At 44.7% G+C, this 17449-nt stretch overlaps 1 protein-coding gene across 11 annotated transcripts in view; it reads left to right on the top strand.

Moving 5' to 3' along the window:
• SEMA6D (semaphorin 6D) overlaps positions 1-17449 on the top strand; it is a 217862-nt gene that overhangs the window by 181606 nt on the left and 18807 nt on the right. The window contains exon 1 of one of the 11 annotated variants that reach the window (XM_061446933.1): positions 7114-7236. The exons of 8 other annotated variants lie outside the window; for them this stretch is intronic. The gene's annotated coding sequence lies outside the window, so the exon portion shown is untranslated. Of the gene's footprint in view, positions 1-7113; positions 7380-11293; positions 11317-17449 lie in introns of those variants that run through there. 2 more of the 11 variants (XM_061446931.1, XM_061446934.1) reach the window with 2 other exon arrangements.

Genomic DNA, 17449 nt, shown 5'->3' with positions numbered 1-17449 from the left:
CTACGCACCCTCCCTCCACCAGTCATGAATAATGTCTGTCTGATCCTTTACAACTGTTTTACTGTCACCCAAATGAGGCAGGTTTTTGGCTCCTGAGCCAGTGCTAGGCTGGACAGCTGCTTAGCTGTGACAGCCCAAGGAGCTACCTCAGGCTTGCCCAAGGGAGATTCAGACTGTGCTAAATTACATTCTTAGAGTCTTATTTAAGGCCGTAATCCATGGAGTTATATTTGGTGGGACAGTAAAGGAGCAAGGTTTATGTGTGTCTGTGGATGTGTCTGTGTGAGTCTCCATGTGCACGCATGCCTAATAGCTAGTTTCTGTAATACTAAAACCAGCAGGACTATAAAATGTCATCAGCTGGTACCTGTGGACTCACCTTTGTGTAGGATGTGGTTGTTGGTATATGAAGCCAAGCTGATTCATGTTTGATTTTATGGGCTCTGGAATGAGTAATGTGATACTAATCTATAGATAACTAATCTGCTGGTATTTATAACCAGTGAGCAATTGCCTCACCCCTTAACTGCAGGTTTTGAGATGTGACAGTTACAGTAGATAGTAGCTTTACAGTAGCTCTGAGCTGTTTGGGAACCAGTTTGATTGGCTAAATTTCTAAGGGAACATTTGATTTATGTGAAAGAAAATGTCAGCCTTGTCTTTGGTCATTCTTACTGATAGGGAGAAATTTTCCTTCTGGGCTGGGACATAAAACACAAGTCTGAACCCAGTGAAGTAAATAAAAAGGTAAAATTATCATCTGTTCCCATCCTACATTATCTTGTAATTTACACATAAATAACAGTGAAATAATAGCATGTTTTCAGGCCTGCTCCTGTTCTGAAGGTCACTGGGTCTCCATAGGACAAGGGGGACTCGTCACACAGAATCAATTACAGGATTAGGTAATCCCCTAAAATGGGACTGAAAAGTGATTTTGCGTAACAGAAGTTGCTATATATAATACAAATAGATAACATTAAGTGTCTTGTCATCTTGTGATTATATGCCATGAACACAGATTTGTTCCTAATACATCTTTTCATCTGTCTATGCCTGAAAAAGGCAGCACATTTTACAAGTTGTGAGGAAAAGTGTAGGTAAGCACTGTGGATGGTGTAGATGAGCACTGCAGAGCAGCACTATGACAAATGAAATTTTGGAAATTAAAATTGTAGGCTGTGAGGAAGATCACCTATTAATCTTGGAACTATGTCATTAAGTCTAATTACAGTATTTTGTTGATACTAGCTTAGATGTTTGAAATGAATTCCCTATCAAAAGATAGGGGATGAAATACACCTAACTGAAAAGTACAGAAAATGGAGTTTTCTTGCTTGCAATGATGCCTGTAGACGTTTAAGGTGCCGAGGACAGTTAGTAACACCTACCACTCTATACTTGGCCTCAAAAGGCAGCATGGCAAAGCCTTCAGCTTGGCTTTTCTGTTCCCAGCTCGCTGCCCTGTACAGCTGTCCCTCTCTGAGATTTTTTTTTACAGGGTTATTATTTTGCAAGGACCAGGAATTAATCACACTTTACTGCTGCCATGATCTTTGCAGGAAAGTGCCATGGCCAGAACTGTTGGCCTGAAAGAGCTGGCTTTTCCAAGTTAAGCCTGATGGGGAGCTTGCAGGCAGGAAAGACCAGTTTTATAAGACTGTGCCCAGTTATGTTTCTTGCTTGACTCCCTTTTATTAGCTTTGACATAAAGTCATCCAGATGTCACTCTAAGTGCATTTCAAGTAGTAAAATACACAGGACAACACATTACAAACATTGTGTCCATGTCTGCTGATGCAGGGTTGTCTCTGCCAGCCCCACAGCCTCAGCAGAGGAGTTTCTGGCCTTCCATGCGTCAGGTTCATCTGTGCAGGATCACACGTGGTCCCTGCTGGCTGACCCACACAGTGCACTGCCAAAGCATAAAGAAACATATTTGTTTTCCTATTATTTTTATTAATTATTGGTACATTTCCTTTACCTCCCCAGGGTGGATGGGGGAACTGGAGAGGCAGCATACTGAATTTCAGTCAGACTTTTGCCTAAGTAAAAATTGAGAGCATCTATTAGATTTATCACTTAAATATTCAATATATAGTGTTCTGAATGCTTTTCATGGTAAACTGATGTCAGATGATCGTGGGTAGGCATGGAACAGCAGTGTGGACCCATTTCTTACACCAGCTGGAAAGATGAATGACAACAGTGAAAGCATATGCACTGCTGGCCCTATACAGAACCAGGATAAAGTTGCCAAGTTCAGATGCACAGCCCATCACTGTTAGCAGAAAATTATCACTATGCCTTCAAGTGACAGGCATACAACCTGAGATATCTACACATCCCTCTAAATAAGGAGGCAGATTGGAAAGATATAAAAAAGAGAGAACAATGATGTTAAATGGAAGTTTTGACAGTCAGAAATACTTTTAAACCAACCCTTAATAAAGTACCCAAGAAGATGGTAAAAGAAAGTGTTGAAACTGTTTTACATCTTGCTATACTTTACAAAATACTAATTGCTTAAAAGCTCCTCCTATAACTTTCTGACAACTGACAAGAGTGAAAAAGGGGTTTCACATCACTTAGAAAATATGAGAAAAATATTTTCTTTCCTTTAGGCATTATAAAGAACTAGACTTATGCGCTACTTGAATTGGATGCTATTTACAAGGATAAAATGATGATGTCTTTTCTTAAACTTACCACTCTTTATACAGTACTTGACTTATAACCAATTATTTGCCTGTATCAACACAGCACAGGCTTGTTTTATTAGCAGCTTGCTATTTTTAGCCTATTGGTGTAAATCATGAGTGACAGTGTTCTGAAATGTCTCACTTCTAACTTGCATTGATACTGACACAAGCTCAGAGAAGGAAAATGGTTGGTTCAGTTTTATTGCTTCACCAGCCAAACACTGGGATTTTCACCTGTATTTCCCCAGGCAACAAGGTTTAGGGTGATTGAACAGGGATAGGATCTCAATGCACTCCAAGCAGATTAAAGACCCATCTTCTTGAGATCTAAATCATGGGGTATTGGGTGAATAAGCGGCTACAAATAGGGCAGGGCAGTAACTACAGTAAGGGTTCATGGAGACTGGATGCTAAAGCGAGGAACAGTAGACATCCGTCTCACAGAGGTGAGCATTAGAAAACACGTAACTCTGCACTGTGCTTGCTAACAGTGGAATACCGTAATGAGCTATCCACTTCAGCTTACGTGGATTTAAGGCTGTTCTGGTGATGGGCTGTGAAGCATTATAGCTTGAGCTTCCTATTTTCTACAGTTTTGTTCTTAGAAATCCAAAGGAGAGAATTCTTCACCAATCAATAGGGATGAAAAGCCTGTTTTTCTTGGAAATTGTTCTACATTTATTCACATGCTGTACTGCCTGCCCTGCCCCGTGCAATGGCTCCCTGGATAGTGACAAGGCACGAAGGCACATAAAACCAGAGCTGTATGAAAATAACTTTTCTGGGTTGTTAATAGAAACTAGTATTATCAAGCAGACTAATATTTACCCCTGCAATGGGAGCATTACTCATTGAATAGCACCTCAAATTGTCCAACTAATTTTATCCGCTCGTAATGAATGATTTGTATTCTCTTTTATTATCAAACATAATTACAGTCAAGGTAAGTCATAACATCTGCACTTTGCAACTTAGATTGAAAGACAGCAAATGTAAAAACTGTGCATGTCTACTTAATCAGAAAATGTACTTCTGATCATATTAATCGCCTACCAGTTCCTCTGTACAGTGCCATGCAGTGGGCAGAGGCCTGTATGCACTGGTGAAATGTGGTGCTTTCTGGAGGAAAAGGAGGGAGGAAGAAAATATTTAGCTAAAATATAACTTAGCTATAGTTTAGGCTATAACATCATCATATTCTGGCACTGCTGTGATTTGACCATCCTTCTGTAACTGACATTTGCTGTTTATATTGGAAATGACACAGCTTAAATGAATACATCCTCAAAATGTAAGTTTCCCATTTCATTCAGAAACCATCGTGTCCCTGCGTTACTGTGCTGAGTCACTGATTCAGCTCTGGCTCAAGCAGAGGGAAACCACCAATACCATTTTCTTCAGCACTTAGCATTTCCTAGGGATGCACCTGTGGAGCAAACTTTCCTGGGCGACAGTGCTCTGATGGTGGTTTCCCAAGAGTGCAAACTGCCCTGGACTGTGTGCGCTTGCACTTTCTTACCAAATCACATGCTGAAATAGTGATTTCAAGGAATGCTTCTCCTTGCTGGAATCAGTTCAGCCTTGGTTATAAACCCAATGGAGGCATTCAAGGCGAATGAAATGTCTGGTTTAAACACATATTAGTTTAGTATTATCTGTATTTAAATGAAGCAAAACCTCAATTTGTTGTTCTAACAGATGGTGGTTCTTTATATGTAAATTTTGAATATTTTGCTTACATTTTCAAATTCATGAATGAGTTGTTGCTTAAGTCTGTAAAACACTCAGAGGGTGAAAAGTCCTTTAGGCAAGAGGAATAATCCATAAAATATACCTAGGAGATGGGGAGTAAGTGCTCTCATTACCATCCCATACACAGGGACAGTCTCATCGGAGCCAGAGCAGGTCCTCTTGGGCTAACAGTCCATTTTATTGTGCCTCTGTACTTTCAGATTCTGCTGATGTGTTTCTTTTACAAATCAATCATTCTAGGAGTAATTAACATTTAAAAGCCAGGTTTATTTTAATTCCATTAGTATTTTTTTGACAAGAAACGTGTTGGCAGAATCCAAAGGTTAAGAGTTACAAAGAAGAACAAGTTTTAGGATAAATGAAAGTTAAGGCCTAAAATAGCCTGACAATAGCCCATTAATCTGCACACTATTGACACAATAGTGGTCTGTTGTGTCAATGAGGATTTAAGAAGCTTTGCAGCACATGTTCCTGATAGTTTATCATATCAATAGGAGCTTGCATATATTTGTTTAAAAACCTGTGGCTGTGTAATTCCCTGACTGCGCACATATTTTAGGTGCACATACTTTAAATCCTTACATAAAGTGGTTTCTAGCCATGCAGCACATTTTGAAAGTATAATAAACTACCATATTTAAGCGTAGACACAAGATATTAGTCTCGGCTATACCAAAATCCGCTGAAATGCTGTACTTCAAACTGAAACCCTTTGCCCCAGAGGAATGCGATCTGATTCTGAACATTGTGTCATCTGCCTAATTGAAGCAGAAGGAGATTTAAACCATATTAATCTCTCATCCTGATATATGGAAGCCTTGAGACAGCTTGTGGCTGGGATGTATAGCAGGGAAGAAAGGTCCTTTCCCACAAGCAGCCCCTCTCCGGGCAGAGGGAAGCGTGCAGCCACAGCCCAAGCAGATGCCACAGGCTGAGTGCTTCCCATGCCCCCGCTGCAGGGATAACCAAGCAGCATTGCCGAGGAATTTCTACATGCCAGTCACAAAACGGATGTATCGAATGAAAAGATGGGTGCCTCTTCTGGGGCTGCAGTTCCTCTGGCTGGCACCACCACGAGGCATTTAAAAACCCAAGAAGCAAATCCCACATTTTCACTGCACTGGCACGGGCAGCTTGCACCGAGGTACCCGCACCCTCCACAAATCCACACGGCAGCAGGGCTACTCCCGGTGTTTGACTCCCAGAGGAGAGGCCAAGAAGCTGTTCCCGGAACCAAACGAATCCTTTTCTCTGAGGGACTCCTGAGCTTTTTGTCCTCAGGTTGCAATTTGATTCCTAACCAAGCGAGCAGTCCCGATCGCAGCATTTTCACGCACTCTGCAGATTTTGATGGTTTTCAGATGAGGCCTGTTCCTGAGAAACTACTGTCCTTGCACCTTGAACCAGGCAGCAGCTCCTGGGGTGCAGCACAGCCGCGCTGTGTCTGCTGCGAGGAAGCCCATAACGATCTCGCCTTTAGCCTGTCACCACCAGGAAACATCAGAGGGAGACAGCCAAGGGACTGACTTGCCAAAAACGTCCAATTCCCATGGCTGAGGGATTCTGTTGGCACCATCTCTAAAGAGAATTTACTATGGGCCAAACCCTGGCGCCCTTGCTCAGATGAATCAGTTCTCAAGAGGCAATGCTCCCGCGGTGAGTGGTGCTGGTATGGGCTAAAAACTGGCCAGAGCAGCCCAAATCCCTGCTCGGGAGCACCGAGTGCAGGGCAGGAGGGACCTGCCCAGGGACCTGTGGGAGACAGGCAGTGCAGAGCTGAGGGACTGCATGTGACTGACAAGAGATGGCTCCCCAGCAAAAATTCTACTTGGAATTATTCCCATTTCCCATAAAACAAGCACGGATGATACAGTTTGGCGAGGAATCCTTTTTCTTGCAGGGGCATCCAAAATATTTCGTGGCACTTTAAGCCTTAATTAATTTATCTTTCATGTGAAGATAAATGAATTAGTGACAGCTATTTCCTGCACTTCATTTCTGGGATTAAACCTTTTGTTTCTGGACTATCTGGGGGGATGTTGGGCAGGCATTTAAAAGATGTCATTTCAAGGACACCCCTCACCACCACCACCACCCGCGAAGTACTCGGCTGCAAAATTGATTCTCATTAGCCTGCAGAATTGCACTGCTCGCAATGACTTCGTCTTTCCAAGTAGAAATGAACATTATCAAGTAACGAAGGCGGCGCCGGTGATGAACAACCCAAACCGCCTCCCCGTGGCTTCGCCCCAGCGGTGTACCTCCGCACCCACGGGCGCGGGGCCGGGGACAACTTTACCGCCGTGCTCCGGGAGGGGGAAAACTACGGGGGAAGTTTGCCCGAGCTCCGCACCCGGTGCTGCCCGTGGCGGGGCAGGGAATAAAGGAGGGGGCCGGAGCGGTGCTGGTGGCCCCCGCCCCGCCATGGTGCGGCTCAGCACGGAGCTCCGCTGCCTCCCGCGGGTGCGGTGCGAGCCGAGCGGGGGCCGCGGCAGCGGGAGCCGAAAAGTTGGCAGCGGCAGTGGCGCGGAGCGGCCGCGGTGTTTGCGCGGAGGCGGAGGGCGGAGCGGGGCCGGGCGCGGCGGGACGGAGAGGGGCGGGCGGGAATAAGCACATTAAAGGGAGGGGAGGGGCGGCCGGGGGGCGGGCTCTGCGGGGTGCGTCTCCCCGCGCTGGCTCGGCCCCGAGCGAAGAGCCGGGATGGGGCTCCCGGCGGGGTACAGCGGGCGGAGGAGGCGGCCCCGCCGGCGGGCGGCGGCCGTGGGCAGCGGTGCGGCGGCAGGTACGCGGGGCCGCGGCGGGTGCGCGGCGGCGCTGCCGAGCGAAGCTGGCGGCTGCGGTGGGAGCCAGCGCTGGCCCGAGAGGGGGGAGCTGAAGCGGAGCTGTTCGGTTTATACCCGAAGAAGCCGCCCTGGGGCACTTGGGGTGAGTTTGGGCTGGCGCTGGGTCGGGGGCTGAGCTGGCTCGGTCCTGGGGGTCGGCGGCGGTGCGGGCGCTCAGCGAGGTGTGATTTATGGGTTCCACGGCAGGCTCCGGGCGCTGGGAGGCAGAGGGAGCTGTGTTTTAAGCTCCCCATCAATTATGGATAGAAACAAATACTCGAGTCGGTTCTGAATTACCCTGTGCAGAGGCAGGGATCGCTCCGCTCCGTCCTCTCTCCTCCCGGTGACAACAATGTTCAGGTGTGGAGAGGGGAAACTTTTTTTTTTTAGGGGGGGGAGGGAGGGCGGGCGTTTCAGCACCGCAGAAACAGATACAGCTGCTCTGAGGGAGTAATTAGAAAGGGTTTAAAGCCTTCTTTATTATTTATAAGCGCTGGATGGAAATGAAAGGTCACACCGATATTTCTAGGTGGATATTATGCCTGTGTTTTAAAGAGCTGTGGGGGTTTTTTATGTTTTTCATTGTGTTTCATTTTGCAAGTTGAAAAATGCTATTAAGTATGCTTTAGGTCGATGTATTGAAAATACTGTAGTTCCGGTGGATATCCCCCTTGTTAGCATTAATACAGCTAGTCTCAAATTAAAGGGTGTGTGTGTGTGTGTGCCAGTCTTTGAGTTGTTTCTTCTTGTCAAGACTGCCTATATCGCAGGCTTTTGTGAGTAATTTGAGCAAAAATCAGCCCTCAGTGTGTAGAGTCGTTTGTATTTATGTGTGTGTGTGGCTCAGAATACATTTACTTTTGAGCATAGCAGCAGCAATGATGGTTCATAATGCTCACATATGTGGCACTTGCTGTACAGATGGTATTGTAGCTTATCCGTGTACACACATGCTTCACACATAATGTGCAGGAATTACAGCAAACTTCCTCAAAAATACTGTTTGGTGCTCTGTAAACGTGTGGCATTTTTTCCCCTGATTATTTCCTTTGGCAGAAAACATGTCTTTATTGGGATACCTTTGCATTCTAAGTAGTTAGTCTTTCCTTAATAACGTTTATGAATTCACTTAAATATTATTTGACGGAACAGCTTTCTACTGTCTGAGAAGCTTTTACTGCTGGTCTGTTGCTCTCACATACAAATACTTTCACAGAGAATTTTCTGAGGTGCTCTCCTTTCTCCAAGTCCAACAGGAAGCTCATTGTAAAGCTTTGCAATCACTTTTGTTGCAAAAGAGAATAGGTGTTTTCCCTGCTTTGTTCACACTATGAAATTCTGTGCACCTCTAAAGTCTGCTTAAGTTACTAGTCAGTAAATTAACCTATATGTAATCATCTTTAATGTAGAAAGTGGCAGGCGTGTTTTGTTATGTTGGCAGATACTGTATAAACATTTACTCTGGCTTAGATAAATACAAATTGCCAGCTGAGTGCTCTGATTTCTATATCATCATGAACTTCAATGCTTTTAATATTAACTAATATAGAGCTCAGCTGTTTTAAAAACAGGAAGAGAAAGTTTGTAGCAGGAATTTATTAGCATTCTGAATTATGAAGCTCAGATTTGTCTTCAAAAGGACAGCCAAAGGAGTATAACCCAGAGGCTCTAAACAGGTTTATTTAATCAGCTTCTCACTTCCATCTGCACTTTTAGTTACAGTGAACAGCTACCTTCCTCATATCCTGCAGTCTGTCACTATCTGCTCTCCTCTATGGTAGAGATGCAATGAAGATAACATCATTTTCTAAACGTGCTTTGTGTGATGCAGGAGTGTGTGCCAGGAATACAGTGATGGTCTTGTCAAAGCTCTACAAACCAGCTGTGTGGCTGCAGGCTCCCCCCAGCCTGTCCTGCCCTTTGAGCTGGACCATCCGAACGCTTCTACTTCCCCTGTATGGCTGGTCTGAGCCGATATTAGAGCAGGTACTTTAGCCCTTGGAGCCACCGTAACTTTGATGTAGGTTTATGAAGAACACACATTTAGATAGAATGCTTAATTATATATGCAATTAATTCTGACTAAATTGGTCTTTGATCGAATGGGTCCTGTCAGGAGATGTGTGAAGGTAGAGAAACATACGTCACAGAAGCTCTCACTTCAAAGCGTACGTTAGGCATTTGTAATAACTTATCTTCTTGCCTTGTCTTTTTGCAGTTGGGCTCGCACAGATTGCAGCTCTTGATTTCTATGCATTTTAAGTTCTTTTTAAAACATTGCACTTAACATAGGATTTGACATCCCCTGACGTTGGAGAAGCCCAGTTAGCTAGCCAGAACCCGTGCAGAAATGTTGAAATGGTTCAGTTATGCTTCCTTCTGAAAAGAAAAAGAGAAATCTGAAGTCAAGTGGAGATCATGTGTGAATATGGTCAGTTTTCATTAAGTGTCATGACAGAGGGTGTCTCAGTTTTTAGTCTGTAAGACGAAAGAAATGGTTACATCAACAGCTTCTGTGCATGTATAAGCTTATGTTGAGTTTTTTTACATTGCGGTCTGATATTTTTCAAGGAATACACTGTGCTTTGCTTACTGACCAGAGGAGGTGGCAGTAGACTTCATACCTGTGTATTAAACATATCTATAATTCCAGTTTGAGAAAATCATATGTCTATCCATTGGATGAAGTAGCAGTTTGCTCCACAAGTAATTAAGAGAGGTTGGAAGGCATTTTACTTGCATTGGGTATTACAAGTTATTTTCAGTCTTAGCAGCTCTGTATGTAATTAAAACAGTTCAAATGCTGCTTTCGTCAAAACTGCTGTTAGAACAGATGATCTCTTTCCTTACGCATCAGATAAGCTACTGAAGTTACCGTTAAAATCCATCTAAGCCATTTTATTAAGTTGTTACTTGTTCTGTGAATAGCTGCCAGCCTCGAGTTCAGGCAAAAGTAGGTTCTGATTTGTTCCCATGTCACAAGGAAGAGGTGTGCAGTGGAAATCGTGTTGCTGCCCTTCCGATGCTGTTTTCCGGAGCTCTGTGTGTTGTCTGCTGTAGCCCCCTTTCCCTCACCGTTGCTTGACAGTAATTACAGTACAGCTAATATCAGAAGTTGACTCAGTTTATTCAAACAGGAAGACTGTTGAATTGTCCTGCTTCCAAAGTCAAATGTTTGTGTTAACCACAGAGATCAAATCTGTAGTGCACATATATAACACATGAGGAGTGTTTATTTCCCTAACTTTTCTATTCCATTCTGCTTTTGTTAACTAACCCAGATTAGCATTTTAACAACCCTGAAGTGAACTTCTGCCATTCTCCCTGCTTGGACAGTGTGTGTAGACCATCCATCATGCTGTCCCTGGCCACAACAGGCTACTGGCTCCATAACCATTTGGAGCTACACAGAAACCATCCGACTGTGAACAGCACAGCTGGCTACAGCAATTTTTTCTTCCACGCCACTGGCAGCATTGTCTGGCTATGGTAACTAAAGTTAACATCCAGAACGTGAAGTTTCCTTAGTTCTGGCACCCCAGCCCCACTGCAGCTCAGTGGGCACACCTGCACAAGGGCTACAAAATGGCTGTGAGGAGGAGGAGGGAGGCCAGACTCCTATGCAAGGCTCCAGTTTGGAGTTAGCAACCTGTTGTTTGGAGGGGGGTTGCATTAACTCCATACATACTGGAAAGGGAGTAAGTTACTAGTTGCGCCCTGTGCTCTTTCAGCTTTCAGATCTGGGTGTGCTTTGGGAGCCGCCAGTGAAAGAAACAGAACTTGCTGCTTTAACTGAGACATGCAAACTGCCAGGGAGCACAGAAAGAAATGGAGAGTTTCGGCTGTGTATTTCACACATTCTTGTAGAAGCCTTTTTAGTTCCACAACGGAAACCATGTGATTTCACAGGATCTGTGCCCAGACTCTAATACTTGCTACAGATGCTTTCCTTGGTTTGTTTTGCAGATCTATGAATGCAGTAGGAAAGAAGTTGTTGCAGGATTTATTGTTTTAAATCTGATGTGTGCTGTGGATGGCAGGTAACCAGCAGGTGAACGTGCTTGTGCCTCTGTGCTAATTTTATTTATTGAGATTTTTGCATAATCTAACTAAATTGGCCTACCATGGCTGTGTGTCATGTGTGAGCCACAGCCTTCTTGCTAGAAGAGAACTCTTGCTTTCAAGAGCAAAGGAGGTCAAGAGGTGTTGCCAGGCAGGCAGGGGCTGGGTGGAAGTGGAGGAGCAGAGCAGTGGTGGCGAAGAGGAGGAGCAAGGAGCTCAAGCAAGCAACTGACATTTGTTCTGTCCAGAACGGTTACAAACCTTGTAAATGAAATCAGTCCCTGGACAGCTTTGATTTATATTCTTGCACAGCAGATTGGCCTTGGTCTGCCTGACCTTGATAACATTACAGAGGTCGTATTTGCACACAGATACTCTTGCAAAAAGCTTTGTTGTTGCTGTTATTTTTTTAACTGTTGCATCTAAGAGCCAAATTGCAGCCCAGGTTTCTAATTCAATAGGCACTGGATAAACACAGAACAGAAAGGATGGATCCCGTTTCCCACAGTGGATGGTTTAAGAGAAGAGACAGCAGATGGGTACAGTCAGTCAGTGGCCTCTAGACGCAGGAGTCCGCGTTGGCCTGCATAATCAGCAGCCGTGTTAGCACGCAAGTGCCTAAACATAGCTGAGCTGCGTGTGTTGGGGAAAGGGGCACACACGCTTGTAGGCATCAGAGGCAAAGAAGAGCTTTGAAGAGGGCTTGGGATAAGAATGAGGAGTTAATTGGCAGATGCGTGCTGGGGGGCTCTTCAAGTGCACGAGGGACAGCTGGGAAGCAAGCACAGAGGTGCTCGTTTGGAAAGGTAACAAGTGAGCAGTGGGGACCAGCATCACAGACTGGCTGCCCACCAGAGGTGGGAGTGAAACCTCACAAGAGACGAAAGGTAATCAGCTGGTCACTCAGCTCAGCTATTACTGCAATAATAGGCTTTTCTTGATGTGAGCCACATAGTTCATCTCTCTTGTGCCAAATGGTCGTGACAGCTGGGTCTCTTGCTTTCCCAGTAAGGTAAGCAGTAAGCTCACATCTCTGTTGGGTGGGACCTTCCTCGGAGCTTTATTGTGGTACAAAACAAAAGGTATTGCCCTCCAATGCTGCTGCCATGCTTCCTAAGGATGTTGATAGCTGCTGGGGGTGGACAGGCAGCGGGGCAGCTACAGCACCAGCAGAAAGTGTTGCTGCTATTTCTGTGTCTGTATCATGACAGATGCACTTTGGGGTCAAAAGAAAATTCTCACGCTTGTATTTCAAGCCCTTGTCTAGATATCCCTCCACTTGGGTACTCCCTTCCCATGCTGTGTGAACGCTTGTGTCCTGTCAGGCTGCCTAACCATCCTGTCTTGGGAGACTACAGAGAAGAAGAATGTGTATTTAACTTACAGAAGCCTTAGTGTATAGTTAAGCCTAGAGTATTAAAATTTTAGATGGTGTCTGAATGTAGCTGTGAGTCTGCCTGTTAGTGTAATGGGAATTAAACAAAAAAAGGGCTATAAACAGTCTGCGTGTTCGCCGAGTGATGCAGCACGCTTGTGTTAAATATCTGTGTCCTGCCTGACGGGTCAGGGAAGTGCAGGGCCCTCTGGAACCAACTTGAACCAGCCAGGCTGCAAGGCAGGAGAGGGCTCTTTGGCTTTCCAACAGTTGTCCAAGAGCCAGCATTGGCACCCCTCGCAAATATAGCTCTTTTGTGTATTGCTACTGGAGATGAGTGCTGAAGAGAAGGGTAAGGATAACAGAGAAAAAGCAGTGGTGTGAAAGCAGTGAACAGGGTGTGAACAATGTCCCCAGGTGTCTCATGAAAGGAGTAATAAGGGAAGGGGGGAATCATCTTGCAGAGTTGAATGGTTTCTTTCAGTTTGCAAACTTCTGCTCTCAGTGATGGTTTCTTTGACCCAGCACGTGTTTGTCAAAGATTGACAGTGAAAAGCAGGTAATGTTTTGCTCAGTAAATCATATTTTCTTCATAAAACAAATGCTGTGTAGATATTTTTAGCATTATGTAGATTTTTCTTCCTTAATGATAACTTCAGACAAAAATAATCAAATCCCATGCTTTGGGGATTAATTTGATTCCCTGCAAGGGTATGGGTAGGATTTTTTTTTTCTACTTGTGTACCACTGTGCAGGTTTTACTGCAAGTGGATTACGGCTTTTCCTCCCCCTAAAGTATCAGGGTTTCATCCTCGCCAAAGATATAACAAGCACTGCTCATGAGTGAGCAACGGTCTTACATGGCAAACTGTGCCAACGCAAAGCTAAATGTATTTGGTGCAGCTGTAGAGGAAAAATAGACCTGCAGACATACATAGTGTGGGGATCTGATATGATTATTTAACCACATTCTTACACTGGCCCAGTATTACTGGTGATAACACGAGGATTTAGGAAACTGTGCAATTGTACTGTGGTTCTCGGGAGGCTGGTATGGAGGAGAGAATGGGACAAGCTGTAATGTAAAGCTGTACGTCTTGTTCCCTGATTTGCCACAGATTCCCTTGTGACCTTGATTCAAGCACTTGCAGTCCATATGTTACCGAGTTGAACTATTTTTTTACTTCTAAACATCTGATCCATGGCTTTTCTGTGGCTCGCTGGTCATAATGCCACAAGTATGGTGATGCGCATACTGCCCTGCCTTGCAGGGTGAATGTTATCAGGAGATGATGTAGGGAAGGGAGAGCTGATGTCCGACTGGTGGCTGGATGCCGGTCCAGACAACTTTCTGGAACACACGGACCAGTGTGGGCTCTGCAGATCGCATTTGGCCTGTGAAAAGTAGGCAGATCTGTGGTGCAGCACAGGGACCTGCCCAAGACTGAGACCCAGAGCAGGATAGCTGGGGTTTCACATTGCACCAATCCTGCTTCCAACCCCAAAGTGGTAACAACATGGGTATAATTTACCTAACTGCATTTGCATCAGTTCCGGAACTTCAGACTGTAGGATAAGGAATCAGCTGGATCAAATCCTGCACTAATACATCTGATGTTTAACTAAATTAAAGTTTCCACCACTACCCCAGAGCGTGAAGCCAGCTGCTCCCAGAAGACCCTAAGGATGGGCACCTCTCTCAAGGCATACATCTGCCCCTCCAACTGTCCCCAGGGTCTTGCAGCCTGAGCACCAATGTTTCTTCTGTCCCCTGTGAGTATGTATATACATACATTTACAAATACACACTTGGAGACTACAAAAGCAGCAAATGTAATAATGTGATCCAACTGTTCAGTGCTAGGCTAGAAAGAAGTGTTTTTCTGCCATTATGTGAAAATTTAGCGTGACTGGAACAGAGTCTGCATTTGATTAGGCAATTTAAGAAATGTTAGAGACTTCATACTGTAGGGCAGTGCTGCAAAACAATTGCTCGGAACATGTTCTAAAATTGGTTTGCCTTCACCAGATTTCCATGTGTTTCTGCACGACATCGCAAATAAAAATATGAGCAGTCACGTGGCGAGCGACTGTGCTTTGGTATTATGGTAAATAAAAGCAGCAGTTTAAACAATTATTCCAAATCCTGAGTAGCCTTTGAGATGAAAGAACACAAAACTCTCCTTCTGTTTACTTTTCAGCATGGGAAAAACATTTGATAACACATCCTTTCACTGGCATAGTTAATCTTTAATGCTTAACGAGATAATAGTAATTGTTAACTTTGAGCTCAGGCATCCTCCAGGTTTTCATGCCTGCATTTTGTACATGTAATTGATTGTGCCCAGGAAAGTGGCAGAGCACATGCTTTGCATATACAAGTAGGTGGCTGGGTGGCCGGCTAGCAGATTTGTCTGTGCAGAAAAACTAAGACTAGTTAAAAACATGTTGTTCCACAGTCTCTATAGGCAGTATTCTTGTGGGCAAGGCTGGCTGACTGTTCCAGTTCCGAGAATGGCATACTGATAATACTAGCGCAGTGCTTAAGATGCTCTGATGTGTTCCTTGCCAGTTGATAGTCTTCCCCTGTCTCTCCCCTCACATTTTCCAGCAGCCATTTACTTTCTCTTTGAAGTGAAAGCAGGGGCAATGTGGCAGCCTTTACCCTAGCAGCAGCACTCAAGCCAGCAAGCCCCATGCTCCAGCAAGGCACTGCACTGAGATGCTGGAGGGATGTTTATAGCAGGAGAGAGCAGTGGGTGGGAAGAAAGGATGCTTTCTGGAGTGAGGTTGACAGCAGTGTTGTCTAGGGCACAGCCTTTTGAATAGCAGATGTGCCCTGTCCACCGTATAGATACCTTTTTATTCCTTCAACTGTCCTGCTTGTTAGGGTGTATTCTTTCCCACCCCCCAAGCCTCCCTTCTATTTCAAAACATCCCATTCACTTCATCCTGTAGGCAAACCCTGACCTCCTGGGCCTCAGCCAGGTCTAAAATGGGCAGTGCTTATCTCAGGGATCAGGGTTGGAACACTGCTCAAGGGAAAGGGTGCTTTCTCCACTGCTAGGAGACAGCAGGGCCCGCAGACGGGAGACCCGGGGTGCTGCCAGCAGCTCACCATGTCTGTGGCGTCAGTTGGACTTGTGCAAGTTGTGTCCAAGACCTTCATTATGCCCTCGCCTGCACATTCTGGTTTATACCTGTCCTAGAGCTGCCTTATCAGATGATGCCTAATCATGCTGAAATGAGTGGCAGTTTTGCTATGTAAATCATGGACTGCAGGATTGCAGGAAGAATACTTGGTTGCTTCACTTATGGCGTTCACCCATCTTTGTAGCTAACCCTCCTTGAGGGAGGAGAAGGTCATACTTTGGACTAGGTTTTAGGCTTTTGTTTGGCTCTTTCCTAACCTACATCTAAGCATATATGTACTACTGCGCATAATTAGATCTCTGCCATCATGGCTTAGGAGTTCTCTCTCATTTTCAGGATAAAAGTATTTTGGACTAAAAATCATTGTTGAAAGAAAGACCCCTCTGGCACAGCTGTGAGCTGGAGCATGCAGGAGTTCACCCTGATGAGGTACATCTGCTCAACCCAGCAGGGTGGCATGGCTTTCCTTGCACTGGGTCAGGGCAGGACCTCGTGCTGCCTGTGGCCAGGAATTAGCAAAGGGTCAGTGCTGGGAGTATAGAACAAACCCTGCACCAGTCCTTGGACATTTCCACATATAAAGTTAGTATTTGCTAGGGCCGTCTCAGTTGGGCATGAGCAGTTTGAATTAATAAAATGCAGGCTTGCTAAAATGGTGAATCCAGAGCACTGCTTATGTTAAACTTCCTTGCACCGATAGCTCAACCCTGGCAAACTTTCAAGGGGAGCATGTGCTGCAGGGGCTTTGTAAAACAGAACAGATTTGACCACGGATGTGGCTGAAATCAAAGGTTGGCTTCGGCTGGAGGACTTCTGTGTCTCCCTGGTAAGGGAAGGTAGTTAACATTCACTTTCAAAAGTTAACTTAAAATAAACATAATTGAAGCAATCACAGTTTCCTCAGCATTTTATTTCCTTTCCTGCTGAAACTACCTTGTGCTCCAGTAAATTTTTGATCACAGTAGAATTTAGCCTTCAAAGTGCATCTAATCAGCCGCTAAACACTTGCATCATTAAAAATCACCCTATCCATTTTGCAGGCGTTCTGTCAGCTTGTTCTAGAGCAAGAGGGGTGCTGAAAGGCTGCAAACAACTGAAGTGTAGCTAGCAGTGCCATAAGCCAATTAAGATGAAATCTGTGATATTCAGTGGTAGGGTTTCATCACTTTAATATTAAACTATCTTTTTTTGCTTAGGCATAGATCAAGAGGTGTTAATGCAGAATCCTTAGAAGAAGTCAAGTATTATCTTAAAAAAACAGACCTGTTATTTGCACTTTCATGCTCAATTAATATCATGGCTCCAAATATCCTGTGTGTTTTCTTCAGAGCTGCAGATTTTAAAGTTGTTTCAGAAAGAAAGGATGGCTGTGTACCTCTTAGAATCATAGAATAGTTAGGGTTGGAAAGGACCTTAAGATCATCAAGTTCAACCCCCCTGCCATGGGCAGGGACACTTCACACTAAACCATGTCACCCAAGGCTTCGTATCTCTTGGTGCATAAATTTGAGTGTACCTTTATAGGACAGAAGCAGTTCTTAGAGCATCATTTTGTATGAATAAATAGGTCATTTCTAAAAGGG

The sequence above is a fragment of the Pezoporus flaviventris genome, unplaced genomic scaffold (assembly GCF_033815535.1).
Source record: "Pezoporus flaviventris isolate CSIRO_AGI_PZ_B2104156 unplaced genomic scaffold, CSIRO_AGI_Pfla_v1 ptg000006l, whole genome shotgun sequence".
Classification (NCBI taxonomy): Eukaryota; Metazoa; Chordata; class Aves; order Psittaciformes; family Psittacidae; genus Pezoporus; species Pezoporus flaviventris.
Note: the sequence above shows the minus strand (reverse complement) of the source record. Positions and strands in the feature narration are given on the sequence as shown.